Source organism: Microtus oregoni, unplaced genomic scaffold, assembly GCF_018167655.1.
Source record: "Microtus oregoni isolate MIOR12 unplaced genomic scaffold, Mior012 000034F_ref0000314, whole genome shotgun sequence".
NCBI classification, from domain to species: domain Eukaryota; kingdom Metazoa; phylum Chordata; class Mammalia; order Rodentia; family Cricetidae; genus Microtus; species Microtus oregoni.
Genome location: NW_024543093.1, coordinates 16931162 through 16953121, shown reverse-complemented (window position 1 = coordinate 16953121; position 21960 = coordinate 16931162). Strand labels below are relative to the sequence as shown.

The 21960-nt window shown below is 36.8% G+C and overlaps 1 pseudogene; it reads left to right on the top strand.

Moving 5' to 3' along the window:
• LOC121432332 overlaps positions 1-21501 on the top strand; it is a 46846-nt pseudogene extending 25345 nt beyond the window's left edge.
• The last annotated feature ends 459 nt before the right edge of the window (positions 21502-21960 follow it).

The following is a 21960-nucleotide window of genomic DNA, read 5'->3' as shown; positions in this document are numbered from 1 at the left end:
ACCACTTTGGAAATCAGTGTGGTGGTTTCTCAGGAAATTCGGGATCAACCTACTCCTGGACCCAGCAATACCACTCTTGGGAATATACCCAAGAGAGGCCTTATCACACAACAAAATTATATGCTCTACTATTTTTATAGCAGAATTGTTTTAATAGCCAGAACCTGGAAACAACCTAGATGCCCTTCAATGGGAGAATGGATGAAGAAAGTATGGAATATATACATATCAGAGTACTACTCAGCAGTAAACAACAAAGACTTCTTGAATTTTGCATGCAAATGGAGGGAAATAGAAAACACTATCCTGAGTGAGGTAAGCCAGACCCAAAAAGAGGAACATGGGATGTACTCACTCATATTTGGTTTCTAGTCATAAATAAAGGACATTGGACCTATAATTCGTGATCCTAGAGAAGCTAAAGAAAAACATATAGGCATCCTCCTGAATATTAACCTTCATCAGGCGATGAAAGGAGACAGAGACTCACATTGGAGTACAGGACAGAAATCTCAAGGTCCAAATCAGGAGCAGAAGGAGAGAGAGCACGAGCAAGGAACTCAGGACCGCGAGGGGTGTACCCACACATTGAGACAATGGGGTTGTTCTATCAGGAAGTTACCAAGGCCAGCTGACCTGGGTCTGAAAAAGCCTGGGATAAAACCGGGCTTGCTTAACATAGTGGACAATTAGGACTACTGAGAACTCAAGAACAATGGCAATGGAGTTTTGATCCTACTGCATGTACTGGCTTTGGGGGGAGCCTAGGCAGTTTGGATGGTCACCTTACTAGACCTAGATGGAGGTGGGTCGTCCTTGGACTTCCCACAGGGCAGGGAACCCTGATTGCTCTTTGGGCTGACAAGGGAGAGGGACTTGATTGGAGGAGGGTGAGGGAAATGGGAGGTGTCAGCGGGGAAGAGACAGAAATCTTTAATAAATAAATAAATTAAAAAAAAAAACAAGTTATTTTGTACTTACTGTAATAATGATTATAAAGTTTTCATGAAAGTGGCAATACTCAGAATAGCAGATACAGTATTAAAAATGAAAATTAAATAATTGGATAGTCTAACTTCAAGACTTACTATAAATCTACAGATAGCTAATTGTAAATGATCTGAAAATTGCACTCCAATTAAATAAATTCAAGCAAATAAAAGTTGGTGCTATGCACAAACATGTATGTGGATATTTAACATTTAGGTCTTCAGACTTGTTTCTTTTACTGAATACCCCTCTTCATGTTGTAGTTATGGTTTCTGAAGAAGTAAAACCAGATGATAGTAGATTTACTAAAAAAAATGTGAGTATTCAAAGAGTTCTGACAATACTCAGATATGAATAATAACATGTAATATTGAAAATCATTTAATAAGTCTTGTCAACCTTACTTAGAAAAAAGTAACTTAGAATTATAAGACAAACCAACCTGGAGAGATGGCTCAGAGGTTAAGAGCACTGTCTGCTCTTCCAGAGGTCCTGAATTCAATTCCCAGCAACCACATTGTGGCTCACAACCATCTGTAATTCGATTTGGTTCCTCTTCTGGCATGTAGACAGAACACTATATAAATAATAAACAATTAAATTAAAAAAAATACAAACCAACCAACCAAGCACTCCTTTGGAAAAAAAAATGATATGCTAACCACTTCAAACTACTTTAAAAAATGGAAAAACAATCAATTTATAATTTGTTAGTTCCTGAAAAACACTATAATTATTGGGATAATCTGTCAAATGCTGTTATTAAGACTTTTGTGGTCAAAATCCTGAAGTACTATAGTACTTCATTTATAGTAATCATTTGTGTATTATAGTAATCATTTGTGTATAGTATTCATTTATAGTATTCATTTATAGTAATTTGTGTATAGTATTCATTTATAATTTGTGTATAGTATTCATTTATAGTAATCATTTGTGTATTGCTAACAGGTTATCTGTTGGATGACCTCTGTTCCTTAGGAAGGAATACATGAATGCTACCAGACCATAAATTATTTAAAATCAGTATTAACTACAAGAATAGAACATAATTCTTATTGTTCTAAAAAGACTTGAGTTAAATGAAAAAATACTACAAATAACAAATAAAATAGGTCTAATATTCATTTTCCTATTATCTCATTTTAGTGTCTCCAAAAGACAAAAATTCAATGCTTAAGGATAAATAATATGTTGATTTTAAAGACAAGTTTGTACAGAATCTGATTATGACAGTGTTAGCCTTCAGGCTCGATAAATGGTAAATGAGATTACAATTAATAAAAATGTAGTCATTATAGTCTTCTTATTTAATTCGCCCTTCTTATTTCCAATAAACTCATTTTACTTTTATAATAATGAAAATAGTTTAGAAAATACTTTTTAAAATGACTTTTAGCTCTCAATCCAACCATGATACTGTTCTGATTATCTGAGTCAGTTCAAGGTGATAATCTCTACTAGGTACATTGCTAGCCCATTGTATGTAACAGAACATGGGCATTCCTTTTCTAAATTATAGTTCAGCCGGGATTATGGTCTATGTAAGAGGCCCAAAAATGTGAGCCTCTCTCCACCTTGACCAAAGGTCAGGGAGTTGGTACTTACCTCTATTCCTTCAAGATTACTGTGCTTCTACCTCAAACAAAGGTTTCACCTCGGTTCAGGTCAGAGAGTTCTGTTCTCAAGGATATTGTCAACAGGTGTGTCTAATATCCAGACCTTGTATTTCAGAAATAGAGAAGTAGATATGTTTCTACCTCAAATAAAAGTTTAAGGATCAAACCACGGTTCCAGTTTCTTTAAGGAGATAACATTGGATTCCACCCAGGGAGTGGTTTGCCTACAGAATATCTTGGTCTAGGGTGTGAGTGTGATTTGTTTTGTCCCATCAACAGGATGTTTAAGTATGGAAGCAGCCCATGACCTTCAACTGGTGTATTCATTTCTTTGTATCATACGAATGTATTTTTTTTTAATCTTACTCCTACCTTTTGGGGATGGAGTATTTTAAGCAATTGAAATTAAACATGGGTGATTTCAGTATTGACTGGAACTCCCTCTTGGTACTCTTCTATTTTTTTCTGTTTATTATTACTAATATTTATAAATCCCCACACAATATTTATTAATATTTCTAAATCCCACTGTGGCAAGAGGTGTTTTTGTTGAGGCTGGTCCCCAACACATAAAAATGCTGCAGTGCTAAAGGTGTTCCCTACATGCTTTGAGTGACTAAGAGTAAACTATTTGAAGTTCCTATGTTGGACCCTAGTGTCCAATCACTGAGGAGGAGGAGTCGCCCCAAGAGACCATCTCTCATCACAGCTGATGTAAAAGCATGAGGATTTTATTAATTCTGTCATGACAGGGTCTTCCAGCAGTCGGGAGGCTAGAAGACCCTGAATGTCTGGTACAGGCTATTTTTAAAGGGAAAAACCACAGAAGGAAGGGGTTCTGGGGGTTGTTCTTTAACTGTTATGACTGGCTTATTCAAAACGGCTATTACCAATAATTGGTTGGAGAGTGGTTGCCAGATCAGATGAGGTAAAGGGAAACTTCTGAGGGTCACTTTGCCCCTTCCCAGGAACTAAGTCAAAACATCAGTAACTGAGTCAACACCTAAGGGTTATCATGCCCCTATTCAGGAGATGGAAAGTTCCCAACACCTCAGTACGTGCAGGCATAGCTGTTATGTCCTTGGTTCCCAGGGGAGGAGGGGGAGTACTAAGAGTTGTCAGAAATGGCTTCAGAATTGTCTAAAAGTTCTACACCTAGAAGAATATCATAAAAATACATGTGACCGAATCTGCAAAATACAGACATGTATTATCTCAGATACTTTTGTGAACTTGTGAAATTCTTATTTTTATTTAAATTGTATAAGTTCTTTCTAGTAGTTTACAACACATTTACTTCAGAATGAGTTTTTTTTTTTAATAGCTTAACTGTAATCTCTTTAAGTAATTGCAGTGCCAGGAGATATTAATCTCTACATCCCACTTAATTTGTTTTCATATCTTTCCTGAATATGCAGATACCTTCTCAAACACCAGGTCCACAAATTATTCAGTGAATTTTACTTTATAGGAGTGCTTGTTAATGCTGGGCCATATGCAGAATGCCTGTGTTTGTCTATATTACAACTAATTTAAAAAAGGGTTAAAAAAGTATGTTATTATAAACTCACAAGTGCTGGCCCAGTAAGCAAATATGGAGCATCAAGTGATAAAAGTCTAAATGTGTCATTCTCTGTATAAAGTGCTTGGTGTCAACAGAATAATTTTGCAAGGACTTTAAAGGCATGAGCGTTGATTTAAAATGTTCTATTGGTGCCTCTGTTTCTCTGCAGGCCTCTTCTATGAGTATTTTCTATATTGCTCATCCTTAAGAAAATTACTTGTTCTCACCCACTCACATCTTTATCCCAGTCCTGAACTCAAACTGGCAACTCTCTGGGAACCTACAAACCACTCAGGCCAGTTAAGCATGTAGTATGACCTTATATCTTCTCTTTTTCCTTTGCCCATCCAAATGAACCTCCAGTCTCATCCTTACCTTTACAGTGAAACACCTGCTGCAGTCTCCCCCACCCCTGAACCCATCTCCAGTGGATGACACAGATCTTTCTCTCCTAACCTCCCATCCCCTCTCATTGCATTGCTTTACCCTACCCCTCAAATCCAGCAAGCAATCTCTGGAAATCCACAAGCCAATCTGATCAGGGAAGCAAGTAGGCTCACAACAGATCTTCACTGCTTCCTCCATTTGTCCAAGGTCAATCTACCAGACTCTGTAGCAAACTTTCTGATGTGGCCTTTGCTCATACTCTGCCACCATTCTTAGGAGACTAAGCAGATTATGGAGGAATATCCTGAATTTCCTCCTTCATCGGACTCCACCGTCCCTCTTCCTTTCCCATCTTTATTTCTACGTGTCATCTCTCAATACTTAGAAACACATTTTATCTGGAACCCCATGGTAATGCCTATATCTTTCAGAATCCCAAAATGTCCTACCAAGCAACACACATGTACCAAAGTGTCCTAAAAATGAGAAAGCAAAAGTAACCTAGGCCCAAAACACCCACTGAAGAAGAAATGATGAGATATCACCACCTAGAATTATAATTTTCCCAATCCCAGATGCCTAGATGCCAGAATAAAAGCACAGTCAATTACAGCCAGGATGATAAATCTCCACTAGAGCTAAGCAACCCAACCACAGCAAGCCCTTAGCATTACAACATAGTGGAAGAACAAGTCAAATACCTTAAAACAGCCTTTCTGAATATGATAGAGATTGTTAAACAGAAAATAAATAATCTCCTAAAGCAGTCTGTAAAAGTACAAAGAAGCAGTGGAAGGAAATGAATAAAACTTTTCAAGTCCTGAACGTGAAAAATTAATAATAATAATAATAATAATAATAACCTGAGGAAAATCTGTAGGTGAAAAAATTAGAAACACTAATAGGAACCTCAGAGGCAAGCTTCACCAAAAGAATACAAAAGAGGAAAGAAGTAATCTCAGAAATTGGAGGCTTTATAGAAGAAGTTGATTCTTTAGTCAAATAAAATGTTAAATCTAAAAAGATCCAGGCACAAACATGCAGGAAATCTGACAAATCTAAAATTAATTAATTAGAATCGACAAAGGAGAAGAAATTCAGGCCAAAGCACCAAAAGTATTTCCAGCAAAATCATAGAAGAATATTTTCCTAACCTAAAGAAGGTTATATCAAAGTATAAGAAGCTTACAGAATGCTAAATAGATGAGTTGAGGAATCAAATTCCCTCTGACACACATTATTCAAAATATAAGTGTGCAAAGCAAAGAAATAATGGTAAAATGTTCAAGGGGAATATATCAAGTAACGTAAAGGCAGAAATATTAGAATAGCAACTGACTTCTCAATAAAACCTCTAAAAACCAGAAGGGCATGAACAGTTGTTTGACAGACTCTAAGAGACCAAATTACTATACCCTGCAAAACTGTCTGTCACAATAGATGGAGAAAATAAGAAATTCCATGACAAAACCAGATTTAAGCAGTATCTATCTACCAATTTAGCCCTATTGAAGTCATTAGAAGCAAAAGGAATAAATAATCCCAGAACAGCAAATCAAAGGCACCATTCACAGAAACTCACACATGCATGCAAACACAGATAAAATAACAGGAATCAGTAGAACCTGGTCACTGATTGACATTTCTCAACCTCAATAGTCTCAATACTCAAAAAAAGAAGAGCAATGCTTAAGAGATGGATTAATGTATCCACCGTACACAAAACTGTGATGCCTATGTTTCTAGCACCTTTTGGTGCAGAAAGATATTCTGCATGATACCAAAAGAAAAGTATAAACACAAGTCTAGTCACAAACCTGTTATCTTCAAAAGTCTGTCTGGGAGATATGGTAAGACAATGGTGCCATAAAGCTTGTGGAAGCAACCAACGAATACCTGACTTGATTTAAGGTCCACTCCACAAGATGGGACCCGTACATTGCTAGGGTGATCAAAAACCTGAGACATACAGCTTACTTACCTATTTAAATTGAGAAAAACATGTAGCAATAAAATGATTCCTCATGACATTCTACTATACTTACAGATTTGTAGCGCTGTGCTCAACCATCACCAGAGTTTCTTCTTGTTGTAGGTGAGAAAAAAATACAGAGACCCACAGCCAGACATTACACAGAGAGAAATAAGGGCCTCTAAAATAAGCAAAGCTCATAGGAACTCAAAGAGACTAAGCCAGCAAACATATTTTCTATGAATACCTTAAAACTTCTGTTCAGAATATTCAAGGTGTGGTCCTTTTGATGTCAGACCTTGAACATATGAGAAATGTATCTTAAGGCCAAATTAGAAAGAGTTGTGCTTATAAAAAATCAATTAGCAAACAGCAAATTTCAGGCTATAATGTTTGTAACTAAATGCTAATTTTCAGTTCAGTCATGGCTATGGCAGCCAGGTATGCTACTATTGTGATTTCTATTTAAAGATCCCTTTACAAAGACCAGTTGTTTCCAATCTGCCTGTTTCAATAAACACAGGTTAAACAGCTCCTTTAGAAAAGTCTCTGTCTCCACACACAATGAACTTACATGGCACATGATTATGGGCAAATAGAATGGTTGGATGGAGTTCCCAGCCTGTGATTATTTTATTACTGCTCTTTAGACACACACAAGCTGAGATTCCTGGGAGGGAAATCTAATCATATATTTAGAGTTGTTTTTTTTTATCCTGGAGGGTGACTGTAGATGAAAGGGTTGAACATTTCCTCAGATAGAATTATCCACTATTATAATTTTTTCAGCATAGTTTTCCCTGTCTATTAAATATAAAATATGCTTATTTGGTTGCTTCCATGTAGACATCTTTTTTGTACACTTCACTTTTGCTACCATATATATATATATATATATATATATATATATATATATATATATATTGCCTTAGCAAATATGTATTGAACATTTATGTTTTATATGTAATATGACAACTACTAAACAAATCAAGCCTTCAGTGAATGGTTCAAGTAAAATGCACACATTGAAGCCTGATCTGAAATTGAATTGCATTATAGTTGTTTCTAATCCTCTGAAAGAGTATTTCATCAAGATCCAAGATCCAATCCCTAGGATTTTAACAGTTTCTCCCCAGTCACTTTTTCACATTAATTTGAACTTAAGTAAGACTTACACTCACAAGACTTTTCAAAGCATTTGAAAAGCTGTTCACATAATGTACATTGCTAGATCCCAAACTCCATCTGTGTTTTTGGTATAGTGTTAAACTCTCATTGGATTCAATGTAATGAGGCAAATAAATTCTCCACAAGGAAAGTAGAAATATGTTAATTTATTAGCTTGCCTACTCCTAGACCAGTAGTTGTGTATGTAAAAGGTGTACTTAAACCAAAGGATAGTAATGTAAATTTGAATAATAATATTGAATGTCCAATAAAAGTGTCACAATTATAATTTTCTAATTATTCTTGTATGCCTAATTTAGTTACATTCTCAAGATAATATTATCATCAATTTAAAGTTATTGATACTATAAGATGCTAATGTTGGAATAAATGGCAGAGAAGTTCATGCCACTTCATTTTAAAATTTCATAAATACTAATATTGTTCTAAATCATTAATAGTAGAAGATTTGGTATATATATATATATATATATGTAGATAATTGATTAAAATAGAAAATACAGTTTATAAATAGAGTATACATCATAATTATATGCCTCATAAATACAATTCTGAACAAAACATTTGAATAAGTGAGATCAACATCCATACTTTATACTTCATAAACAGACATTCCTTGTCCTTGAAATAAAGACAGTGAAGAGAGGGGCACCATCAGTTTTTGTATGTTCTAGATGGTTCCTTATTATGATTCGAGTACTGATTATATCATTATTCCTTAATAGCTGTCACACCTTATTGTGTTCTTTGTCACACTTTAGTTCAAGAAAACTCCACAAAATCCTTCAGTTTTCAATACAACATTTCAATAAAACCCTTGCTAAAATGATCTTTTCGCCAAAGGACCCATCAATGAGTCAGACTTCTGAAGCACTGCTCCAGAGAAATGTCCACTGAAACTGGAAAGGGCTGAAGAGTTTTGGAATCTTATGGCTATGAGTGCTCTTGGGAAACCTAGGTGACAGCTCCAGGCTTCAGCAGTAAAGTTAGCACAAGTTCTTCAGTAGCATAAATCTTATCACCTGATTGGGGATAAGGTTTAATACCCAAATTCTAAGTAGCAATACTTTTTTCCTGGCTCTCTATTTGTAGTAGAGCCTATAGACTTACTATTTTTGGTGTAATTATTTTTTTTACTAGGTTAATCTTTTATTAGGAAATTCACTTCATAACCCCAAGGCATGAAGTTCTCCCTTGACTCTCTCAAGTATGTACTTTTCTCTAATTCCTCCCTTGGAACAAGTGATTTTTTTTTTCATGTCTCTTTTTAAGATGCTTCAGTTCTCTGTTCTGATACCACTTTTACATGTGCCATTATAGAGTTTCAGTTTATTTAAGAATTATGTTAAGTGTATTAGTTACTTTTCTGTTGCTGTGATAAAACAGCATCATGAGCACAACTTACAAAAAAATGTTTAATTTGACAGTTTTAGAATGTTGACAGTCTATGACAGCTGAGTGAAGGCAGCTGGAGAAACAACTGAGATTTCATTTCTAAGATACACAAACAGAAGGTAGATAAAGATAACTCAGGAACAGCTTACCCTTTTGAAACCAAAATTCACCACAAGTGATACAACCCTTTCTGCCTAATTCTCCTTAAACAGTTATAGCAACTGGGATTCAAATGGTTATATGAGCCTACGATCATTCATAGTGTACAGCATACTATCTTAAGCAATAGTCACTGACAATAACCAAAATTATGAAAATGAGAAAAGAAACTTTGGTAGGGAAAGTATACAAAATTGACAAGTAATAAAAAGTCTGTAATATATAAAGGAAATAATTTTGTAAAAAACAACAAAATTAATTTCAGTATAATGTATAATTTTTATAGAATAATACTTTTGTACACTGTAAAGATTTGTCACTCATAATGACTACTAGTAAAATTCTGATTAGTCAGTAGCCAAGCAGGAAATATAGGTGGTACACCAGAGGAAGAAAGTACTGGGAAAATGAAAGACAGAGAGATGCAGTCCCCAGTCAGACACAAAGGAAGCAAGATGATGATGCATCACTAAGAAAAGGTACCAAGACATATGGATAAACATAGAGAAGAATAATGTGTTAATTTAAGTTGTAAGAGCTAGTTAATAGTAAGCCTAAGCTAATAGATTAAATAATGTTGTAATTAATATAGTTTCTGTGTGATTATTTGGGTCTTGGTGGCTAGGAAATGAAAGTGCAGTCTCCGCTTTACATATAATGACTGTTTATTATACAAAAAGATAAAAAAACTACAGGAGGGGAAGAAGCATACTAAATATAAGAAAGTTGTAAAAAACTTTGTGAAAAAGATATTTTACCTCATTGAATAAAGTCAGATATCTATTTTTGACTTGATAATATAAGTAAGTATAGTTGTATTTATTTTAATTTTAAGTAAGTTTCAATATCAAAACTACATTGAAGTGAACCTAGTATTTTGTCTTCGAACTGTCCACATAAAACATTCCTTAGAATTTTGATCTGTTCTTAATAAGAGCTTATATTATGTTTCTTTTTGTCTTAAGTATCTTAACCATGAAACAATAATACATTATGATTTAAGAGAGCCTAAACATGGTTTCATAATGACCTATAATCATACTTAACCAAATGTCCAAAACTTACCAAATTTCTCAGAATCATGTAACTATACTTTTAAGAAGTCATCAAACCAGACATCTATTCATTTTTAAAATGGATAATAATTAATTTTAAACATTCTTGTTTTGAATTGGAAAATTTTAAAAGATCTATTATTTTGCCTTTATTAAGAGAAATGTTTAAAATACAGACGTTTTTGAAATGTAGAGTGGCATAAAAAGATGTTACTAAATCTGATGGTCAGTTTCTCTTTGATTTCTAGCCCTAAGGACTTTTCACAAGTCCAAGTTGAGATTCTTAGAAAAAACTTTCAGTTAAAGAAAAGCAAAAGTACTTTTAGTCAAATGTCATTCTTTGTCCACTAAAAATCTAATGAATCCAGATTTAATTTTCACTCAAGAATGCAAAGAGGAATTGTAACTAAGGAAGAAATTAACTGTTTTAATGATAATTTGTAATACACCTGATGTGGGATTCCCTGCTGTATGCTATGAATATGTTTTATTCCCATGGGTTAATAAAGAGGCTGCTCTGACATACCAACAGGGCAGAATAGAGCAAAGTGGGAATTCCAAGCCGAGATAGAGGAGAGTGTAGACCAATTCAGTGAAATGCTATGTAGCCACTAGAGGAGACAGATACCTGCACCAGAACCTTCCTGGTAAACAGCGAGCCTCATGGTAAAATACAAAATAATAGAAATGGGTTAATTTAAGATGTAAGAGCTAGTTATAAATATGCATAAGATATTGGCCAAAGATTATTACAATGAATACAATTTGTATGATTATTTCAGGTCCAGGTGGCCGGGAATGAACAAGCAGTCTCCATCAACATATACCCAGGAGTTGTTACTTAAAAGCTGGTCCTGTGGTATCCTAAAGTGTACAACTACAATTTTCAAACTAATATTTCCAATTTTTCTTTGTGTCTCCTTAGAATTTAGTCTACCCCTATATTCTTTCCCCAAACTTGACAAGTTGAAGCTGGATGCCTTCAACCAAAGGTCAAAAATAGCACATTAAAAAAAAATCATATACCATGTACCTGCTTATTGCTATGTGTCCACTAATATTTTTTTTTTTTTTTGGTTTTTCGAGACAGGGTTTCTCTGTGGCTTTGGAGCCTGTCCTGGAACTAGCTCTGTAGACCAGGCTGGTCTCAAACTCACAGAGATCCGCCTGCCTCTGCCTCCCGAGTGTTGGGATTAAAGGCGTGCGCCACCATCGCCCGGCTCCACTAATAATTTTTAACACCAGTTGCTCAGAAGACAAGACAAGAACACTTTGGATTGCCAAACTATCTACATGGAGCCACCATTTGGTAGTCTGGACTAGCTGTCCTCTCAAATCAGAAACTTGTTTTATTGAATGTTTCCTTCTTTCTATATTTATAGAAATTCTCCCAATAAAATCTGTTCATACTGCCAAATAAACATGGTTTATAAAATTGAGGTCCCAGGGTTTTGTTTTATTTTGTGAGTGTTTTTTGTAGGCATTGTTGTTCTCTTTATTTTTCCAAAGAAATAAAGTGGTAATTTTATTTGAAACTAAGAAATATTATGAAAAGTTGTATACTGTAAAGACTGTCATAAAATAACTAAAAAAGACACTCAAAGAATCTAGATGTTTGTTGTTAATAAAGAAAATAATTCAAATGAAAAATGACCTCATAATCTTCAAATGAAAGAATATGTCTTTATTATTTGAGCAAGAGAAAGAACTTCTCAAATGGAATCTTTTTCTAACTAAATGTGTCTGCTTCTTGTGGCCTTATTTCTAGGGAGGGAAAAACCTTAGTTGTTGTAATGTGTATATATATATATGTGTAGTATACATATATATTATTCATCTTTTAGCTAGATGAGTTATTAATGTACTGGAGATTGAAGTTAGTGTCTCAAAGATGCCAGGAAAGGGTTCTACACTTAGATACATAAGTTAGCCATTTTTTACTTCATTTTGAGATAGACACCATTAAATTTCCAGGTCAGTCTTAAACTTTGATTCCCCCTGCCTCAGGTTCTGGAGTAGCTGTGATTGAAGGCCTAACTCACAAGTTTCAATTCTTATTCATTTTTTACATTGCCTAATGTCAACGAAAGTCTGTCAAGATGGCTCAGCTAGGATTTCCTCTACTCTAATATTTCCCCACAGGAATATTCTGTTGAACTGGGCTCCCCCTTTTCTCCTTATCCACCAGTTCCAAATTTTTGTTGTTGTTGTTAAGTTAATGCTGATACTCTGCTTCTCCGTTGCTATAAAATTCCATTTTTCAGCCCTAATGTTTCTTAAAGTATTAAAATATACTTAATGGATGAATCTAGGTTTAGAAGTGAAACAGGAGATTATGCATTTAACCCACATGGTGCTTGATTCCTGAACGCAGGCTCTAAAGAAGGGTAGGGAAACAGGAAATCTAGGTTTCAGGTCTGAACCAAAGAAAAAAGCAGAAGAGACAAAGTACCAGAGAACATGTTACTTTGAGAAGATATTCTAAGAGAGGTTAATAAAATATTTAAATCATAAATATCACTATTTATGTACATCTGCCTCTAGAAGAAAGCTGAAAACAACACCAATATGAACCTATAAAAGGTCTTCAAAGTGTTCCCTTGTTTTCAGGCAACTTGTTTTTTACCTTCCTTAAAATCAATTTTGCAATTAGTTCTTTATTATGTCTGCCTTTGTTACTAAATCAGTTGTCTCCACAAAGACATTTTTACTAACTCTTGTGCCTCACATAGCATTAATGCTCAGTCTTTGAAGATAGAGTCTAAGATCAGGATCATTCATAATCCCCTTACTAGGTGACATTATTTATTTTAAAATATATTTTAAAATCATGTTTTCAGTTTGACCACTAACTTAAAGCTACCAAAGGAAAAAATCTTTCTCTTTCTGGAACTTTCAATGTAACCTAAAGATGACTCCCACAAAGGAGAGCTGAGAAACTTGCATCCTGCAGTCTTCCTTCCCCTCACTGTTGGCTCCCTTCATCCCAAACTGACCAAAAAGCTCAAGTTTCTCATATTCTTCTCGAGGGCTATCAAATTTAAGTATATTTTCACATGCATAATCACTTAGTTCAAATCTGTCCAGAAAGAAATAAACAACAGACTCTAAGTGTTGCCTTTTATTTGAGATTTGGATCTCATTAATCAAAATCTCCTAGTTATTTACTCTTTTGTGTTTACTCATACACTCCTCTACTTAGAATATCAAGAAATGGAAGCAGATTAGGTGTCTATGAACAGATAATTAGATAATGAAAAGGTACACTATATGCACAATGAAATTTTATTTTGCAAAAAATAAAAATAAAAGGAATGGATCTGGGAATTCTTTTATTAATGAAGGTAATTCAAAATTTGAAAAATAAATGTCATGTATTATTTCTCATATGTGAATTCTAGCTTACAATGTATATATGAATGTATATAAATAGATGTATATAGGTGCAGTCTAATACCTAGAAAACGAAGTGAAAAAAATTTATTGAAGAAGGAAAGGACTAGCTGGGCGATGGTGGTGCACGCCTTTAATCCCAGCACGCGGGAGGCAGAGGCAGGCGGATCTCTGTGAGTTCGAGACCAGCCTGGTCTACAGAGCTAGTTCCAGGACAGGCTCCAAAGCCACAGAGAAACCCTGTCTCGAAAAAAACCAAAAAAAAAAAAAAAAAGTAGAAGGAAAGGACTAAAGAACAAGTGATGAAACAGGAAGGGAATGAGGGGAAGGGAAAGAAGTGGTGCGGTGAGGCAAGGCAATAAAGGAGGGGAGAGAAGAGGATAATCTGTTAAAACATGCTCTGTTTGAAGTACCCTAATGATATCCATTTTTTATAGTAATTCAAAAAGTAATAAAATGTTCACATATCTCATGCACAGATATTCAGCAAAACCAGCAGAGAGTTGTTCTAGAAATGGGGTATGATGATCAGATATGCATTTGAAAAGGGAAATGCTGACACTTTTACCTCTTGCTAGATTAGTAAAAACTGCATATATTTTTGCATACTATGAAAGATGTTTTAGTCATCCATTTTTACTGAACTGAATTTCATACTTTAACAAAATAGGAAATGTAAAAGGAATGCAGTATTTATTTTTAAAATGCTTCTTCAAATGTGATTTTTTTAAATTTAGTGAATTTATGAGTGTGAGTGTTTTACTTGCATTATGTCTGTGTATTATGTGTGAGCCCATGAAGGTCAGAAGAGGGTATCAGATTTCCTGAAACTAAAAATGCGATTGGTTATATGGATGCTTGGAATAAAATCCAGGTTCTGTGCAAGAACAACACATGCTCTTAACTTCTGATTCATCTCTCAGGCCCCAGTACTTAATTTAAATTACACTGTCAAATTAACAGACAATTCGTTACTTAACTTAATCTAACTCCTACCCCTGTTTTCTCTCTCAGGTTTAACGATTATGCTGACTACATATACATTGTGCTCCATTTCTTTTAAATCTGTTCTTCAGTAAGGAAAATAATTTAGTTCAGAAATCCTGGTGTGCAAAATTCAAGCCCTGTTTATTCAACTAAGTTTGAAAGGAATTGTTAAAATTGCAACATGGCATATTTAGAGCTTTTCTTTCTTCATCTGTTTTATTTATTTAATTTGTTTTTTCAAGTCAGAGTTTTTCTATGCAGCCCTGGCCATCCCAGAACTCACTCTATAGACAAGGCTGTGCTCAAACTCATAGTGATCCACCTGTCTCTGCCTCCCAAGTGTGGGTATTAAAGGTGTCTGCCACCACCAGCTGGCTCTGTATTTCTTTTTCTAAGAAATAAACTATGGTCTGTTATCCTTGCAAACTGAAGATCTGGTGAGCTATGAAATGATTTTTTTTTCTTATTCTATCTTCTCTAAGTTCTCTGGGATCACCTGCACTTCACAAATGTATCCTTGACTAACTCTGTTAATATTAGAAACGTTAAATACAGGGCTAGCATTGCTTTTCTGGACTCCCATCTTGAGGACACATCAACAGAGAAGATTATTTACTGCTGGTCATACTTTAGTGATAATATTTAATTCATAAATAAATACCTAGGGGAAATAATTTATCCTTCTAAATACAAATGTCCTTTCTAATGACAACCATGGATAAATCCAAAGGAAAATTCTATGTTTACTTCTTTTTATTCATAACCCCTATAAAATTTCTCTACTTTTGCTTTTATTCATCAAACATATATTAGTGTTCCATGATTTACCATAACTAACCATGATGCGTTGTTTTAAATGTGGTCTTTCATTCTGATTCTTTGTTATTCTCAAACATTTTTAACAAGAACTATTTTCCTTATGCTAAGAGAAAAGTGAACTGATGTCCTTCTTAAAAATGATTAAAGTAGCAAGTCCATTTTCTAAAGGTAATTGAGTTTTAAAACTGTGATAAAATACACATGATATGAAAGTTTCTATTTTACCCATTTAAAGCATATCACTTGTTCGTGATTAGTATTCATTTATTGTCCCCAAATTCTATCTAGAATGCTTTTCACTTTACAGAATTGAAGCTGTATGTCCATTAAATAAACACACGGCTTCCTTTTGCCCTTGGTAAGTACTACTTTCTGTTTCTGCAAATTTCACTAATGTACGTACCTGAAAAGAGTTCATTGAGACAGCATTTGGACATTAATGACGGCTTGTTTTATTACCAGAATGTCATTAAGCTTCACCTATGTGCTATCATGTAGCACAGCAAGTGACTGTCTGCTAACACCTTATTTTACATTATCTAAATATTCCACACTTTATAATTTTCAAGTAAATGTTTTACTCTCTGCTTTACACTTATACGAACAATCATTTTCTTCTGTGTGAAAAACTATGTGATTGGTGTCATCATTCCTGCATTTAATCCCAGCATCACAAAATGTTTAGCAGTACAATTTTCTTTATCTATATACATATATTCACATCAATACATTAGCTGCTTGCCCCTGAATATTCCTCATTCTCACCACTTATTTTGAATCTAGATTGATTTTCATTTAACTGGAATGTTCAATTATGTTTTATTTTCATTTTGTTTTTTGTTTGTTTGTTTGCTTTGCCTAACTGACGTCTTGACATTTATTTTCCTATTGGCTTAATTTTTTTTTCAAAAATGACTGAGGAACAGATACTGTATATGAGACACTTAGTGTGTTACTGTGATGTAACATTACAAATGTTGTAAAACTAGTGTTTATGATGTCATTGAGATTAGAATCCTATGAGAGAAGCAGATTCTTCAAATACTCAAACAACTCAAAGGGTACAAATCTGGCAAAGGCTAATGATAAATTATTGCTGTCTAAGGTGATAGAAATATTAAATGCAGTGTGACGAAAAACAAAGCCCAGGAAGAAATAAAGACTTTGGCTGGTATTTAAAAAAAGTTATCATTGAGTTAGATGAGAGTCTAACTAGAAGAAATATATGTGCAAAGAACTTTAGTGAAAAAAATGGAGAAAGAATGAAATGCAATTTTCAAGTGAAGGGAGCAGACATGGGAGGAAGACCTTGGAACAAAGGAGGGCTCTATGCCATTGTAGTCTTCAAGCCCATGGAAAGCGATAGAAATGAGTTCACAAAAAGGATGAATGCATAGTGTATAGTTGGGAAGGCATTTTGGAAATCACAGTGGTCTTAGTATACATTGTTGCTGGTATCAGTGAGGATGAAAATGACGAGGTGGATGGAGATACAAGTACACTTTACTTATTACTCGATTTGGACTGAATCTTGGAGGATAGGAAGGCAGCAAACAAACATCTTGGAATTCTGGTTTGTATAGCTAATTGGCTGGTGATACCATTTGTAGAAAATACAGGGCTATATGGAGGAAGATTAGATGATTTTGAGTTGTGTAGACTGTCAAGTGTGGCAATTGGCTATGATGGTCTGAAATTGAATTATGTGATATTTTAATCTTAATTATAGTTTATAGTTAACTGTTGGCTTCTTTTGCCCATTCATAAACTAAATACCTGTCAAAAATAACCCAAGGAAGAAAAAAAATCTGTTAGGTCATAGTGCCAACAGTTTCAGTCCATGATTGCTTTAGTCCTATGTGCTTAAACAGAATATCACAATTTAGGAGCTAATGCCAGAAGACAGCTAGCTATTCAACTCATGAACGACAGAAAGCAGAAAGTGTCAACAAGCAGCCAGGGACAATGTATCTCCACTTTCAGCACCCAGTCACAACTACAGCCACTAATAGACTCTTCTCACCCAAACTATGAAACCTCCCGCCCATGGAACACCAAGAGTGTTTTAAAAACCTGAGCCTGTGGGGGAAACTTTCAGATTTAACTTTAAAAGTTACTGTATTTTAGGGTAGGCTATTTGTCTCATGTAGCTTGTAGTGGACGCAAAACCTTCTCTTAAGCGTCTCAATAAAATATAATAGGTTTGTAAAATATACTATCTTATCATGCAAGTACTCCAATTTTATTTATTTATTTGTTTATTTATTTATTAAAGATTTCTGCCTCCTCCCCGCCACTGCCTCCCATTTCCCTCTCCCTCCCCCAATCAACTCCTCCTCCCTCATCAGCCTGAAGAGCAGTCAGGGTTCCCTGTCCTGTGGGAAGTCCAAGGACCTCCCACCTCCTTCCAGGTCTAGTAAGGTGAGCATCCAAACAGCCTAGGCTCCCACAAAGCCAGTACATGCAGTAGGATCAATACCCAGTGCCATTGTTCTTGACTTCTCAGCAGTCATCATTGTCTGCTATGTTCAGCGAGTCCAATTTTTTTATATGGCAGATCAGAGATGAGACATAGGCATATTCCAACAGGTTAAGTGTATTGTGCTGAGTCTTATATTAGAAAAGTTACCATCTGTTAAGTTGTTTAAGTTATGACATCACAAATAGTAAATTTGATCTATGGTTGACAAACTATTGTTCTCCCACCAGTTCCCTCACCAGTTTAAGATGAGTGTTCATTCCCAGACTCAAGGAAGCCAAGTGAGAGAGAGAAATTCAGGAATTTGAACTTTTCTGATCGCAAAATGTTTGCCTTGATTCTATAACTAGGAACCATGGCAGCACTTAACCCATTTTGTGGATAGGAAAGTCAGAAAATATTATTCTTAGAACATACTCAGAATGTTCTCAGACAGGCTGCATTAAAACTTATCAGTTTTACCTATCAGTAGAATACAAGAAAGTAAAAAACTGTTCCTGGAATTTAGGCTGATTGTTGTTCAATGAACGTGAATGATCAGTGTCAAGGCACTGAAGTTGAAATGGAAGGAGAGGTTTACTGATTGACCACCATTCTTAAATTTGCATCAGGGGAGATTGTTCCATCTTAATAAATAGACAGAGCACAGAAAATACCCAAAAGATCTTAAGTTGCTTGGTTGTTAAAAATTTCTATAATTTTCTTCAAATTTTGATAAAATTGGAAAGAAACTTTGAAACTACATGACATTTTAAATTTATCAGGGAATGCTCTCTGTAGTCTCAATTTAACATTTAATATTATTAGCTACAGAAAGGTAAACTGATTGTTCCACAGGTGTAAGCAATATCCATAATTAATCCACACCACAGGACTCTGGAAAAGATCACTGGGAAGCTTTAACTGAAATGTGATTTTGAAGCTTCTATTATCCTTAGTGTGACTCCTTTATGCCTTTGAAGGATGTTTCCATTTTCATTTGCAAAAAAATTCTAAAAACAATAACAACACCACACACACACACACACACACACACACACACACACCAAATCACACATAAACCAGCTTTAGAAAGCCAACAAAGCATTCTGTTAAGGGAAAATAACAACAGCAAAAATAAAACCACTCAAAATCCTCATTAATACCTAACCAGAATTCATGTAGATTTTGAAAGCTGCTGTGAATATGAATAAAACTGGGTTGAATAATGTCATTTAAAGTAAAAGACAAAGATCTGCAATTTATTTGCAGTTGTTGATCAGTGAATGCACAGTTAAATTGCAGGCATTTGAAACACAGGTCCTTTTTAGAATCAATTGACATCGAAACCATTTTTCAGGCTTTAATTATGTGCATCTAAGATATTGTCTAACTACTTTTTGGGTTGAAGAATGGATTCAAACCACAGCTGATCAGAAGACAAAAGGTCTCTTAACTGCTGAGTTCAGTTTCCAGCATTGCTGTCCAAAGGACAAAAGAGACCCATCTGGAATGTCACCTGAGTTTGAAGTGACCTCACAGAAGACCGCTCAAGCTATGAACATTATATGATCTGTCTTTTCTTATTGCTTTCAACTTATATCTCATCGACCCTTGGCTTCTACAGGAAGTTGATATGCCAAAATTACATAGGAGACAAAAAGAAACCCTGTCTGTAGTAGCTTGATCTGAAATCAAGAGAGACCCCAGTGGTCTGTTCCTTGATTCAGCACAGAGCTCTCTGCCTTGCTCAAAATAGATTTCCAGGCCCCTGCGCGCGCCCTGGTGTCCCTCGCTGCCCGCCCCCGTAGTCCGAGCCCACTCTGAGCCGCTCGCCGCGTTGGAGCCCGCCGCGAGATCCTGGTGGACAGCCTGGACATATTCTACAGCGCCAAGGCCATCGAGTTTCGCTAGGAGTACCAGAAGACGCGCGTCAGCCGCGGGGGCGGCGTGCTGCGGGTGCAGCCCACTGCTACTCGCTTCACTTTCTGCACCGCCCGGCCGGTGCCCCGACTCGGGGTCATGCTTGTAGGCTGGGGTGGGAACAAAGGCTCCACGCTCACCGCGGCCGGCCATGCTGGCCAACCGGCTGCGTCTGACCTGGCCCACGCTCACTGGTTGCAAGGAAGCAAACTATTACAGCTCGTTGACCCAGGAGTGCACCGTGAACCTGGGTCTGGATGGGAACTGCCGGGAGGTGTTCGTACCCTTCAGCATGATTCTACCCATGGTAGCCCCCAACGACCTTGTGTTTGACAGCTGGGATATCTCGTCACTAAACCTGGCCGAGGTGATGCGGCGCTCACAGGTCCTGAACTGCAGCCTGCAAGAGCAGCTGTGGTCCCCCACATGGAGAACCTGCATCCCGGCCCTCTGTCTACATTCCTGAGTTCATCGTTGCCAACCAGACAGCACGTGCAGACAACCTCATCCCTGGCACTCGTGCACAACAGTTGGAGCAGATCCTAAAGGACATTAGAGACTTCCGATCCAGTGCAGGATTGGACAAGGTTATCGTGCTGTGGACCGCCAATATGGAGCGTTTCTGCGAGGTGGTCCCAGGTCGCAATGACACAGCTGAAAACTTGCTGCGTACTATCCAGCTTGGCCTGGAGGTGTCACCTTCCACACTCTTTGTCGTAGCCAGCATCCTGGAGGGCTGCGCCTTTCTCAACGGGTCCACACAGAACACGCTGGTACCTGGTGCCCTGGAGCTGGCTTTCCAGCGCCACGTGTTCGTGGGTGGGGATGATTTCAAGTCTGATCAGACGAAGGTCAAGTCTGTTCTAGTGGACTTCCTCACCGGCTCTGGCTTGAAGACCATGTCCATCGTGAGCTATAACCACTTGGGCAACAAGCAGAACCTGTCTGCACCACTGCAGTTCCGCTCCAAGGAGGTGACGAAGAGCTGCATGGTGGACGACATGGTTCAGAGCAACAGTGTCCTCTACGTACCAGGAGAGGCGCCAGATCACTGTGTGGTGATCAAGTATGTGCCCTACGTGGGGGACAGCAAGCGTGCCCTGGACAAGTACACCTCAGAGCTGATGCTGGGTGGAACCAACACCCTGGTGCTCCACAACACCTGTGAGGACTCGCTCTTGACAGCGCCCATCATGCTGGACCTAGTACTGCTCACAGAGCTCTCTCAGCGAGTGAGCTTCTGCACCTACTTGGACCCTGAGCCTCAGGGCTTCCACCCTGAGCTGTCGCTGCTCAGCTTCCTCTTTAAGGCCCCACTCGTGCCTCCTGGCAGCCCAGTGGTGAATGCACTCTTCCGCCAGCGTAGTTGTATCGAGAACATTCTCAGGGCCTGTGTGGGGCTCCCGCCCCAGAACCACATGCTTTTAGAGCACAAGATGGAGGGCTCAGGCCTTGACATGAAGCCAGGAGAGATGGCGGCTACCAGCCCACTGCCACATAAGAAAGAGTCCACACCTGCTGCCACCAATGGCTGTACAGGCGATGCCAACGGGCACATGCAGGCACCAACACCAGAGGTGTCCACTGCTTAAATCAAGTAATCCTTTCATCCAACCCTCTCATCACTGTCCCCAGGACCTTGCCAACCAAATAAAGGGTCCCCATCAAAAAAAAAAAAAATTCCAAACTCACCACTGTGTGTTCACAAGCCAATGCTAAAAAAAAAGAACTTTCTCTTTTAATATCTTCTATTTTAATTTTCCTTATTCCTGTAAATGCCTCTTTTGTAGATAAAGTCTTGGTGATACACATCATTCAATGAGGGCCAATCTTCTAGTACTGGGAAAATGTAGCTGATGTCAGCAGGGGAGTCTATTGCACAATGTTTGAGTGGAGTATGGTCAATTTTATGGCTACAAAATACTTAAAAACTAATTGAACCACATGAGGATCAAAGACATTTTTGTTTGTTTTCTGTTCTTGTCCAATTAAGCTCGTCAGTTACAAATAACCATTAACACTGATAGACTATATTTACTGAAAGCTTTCAC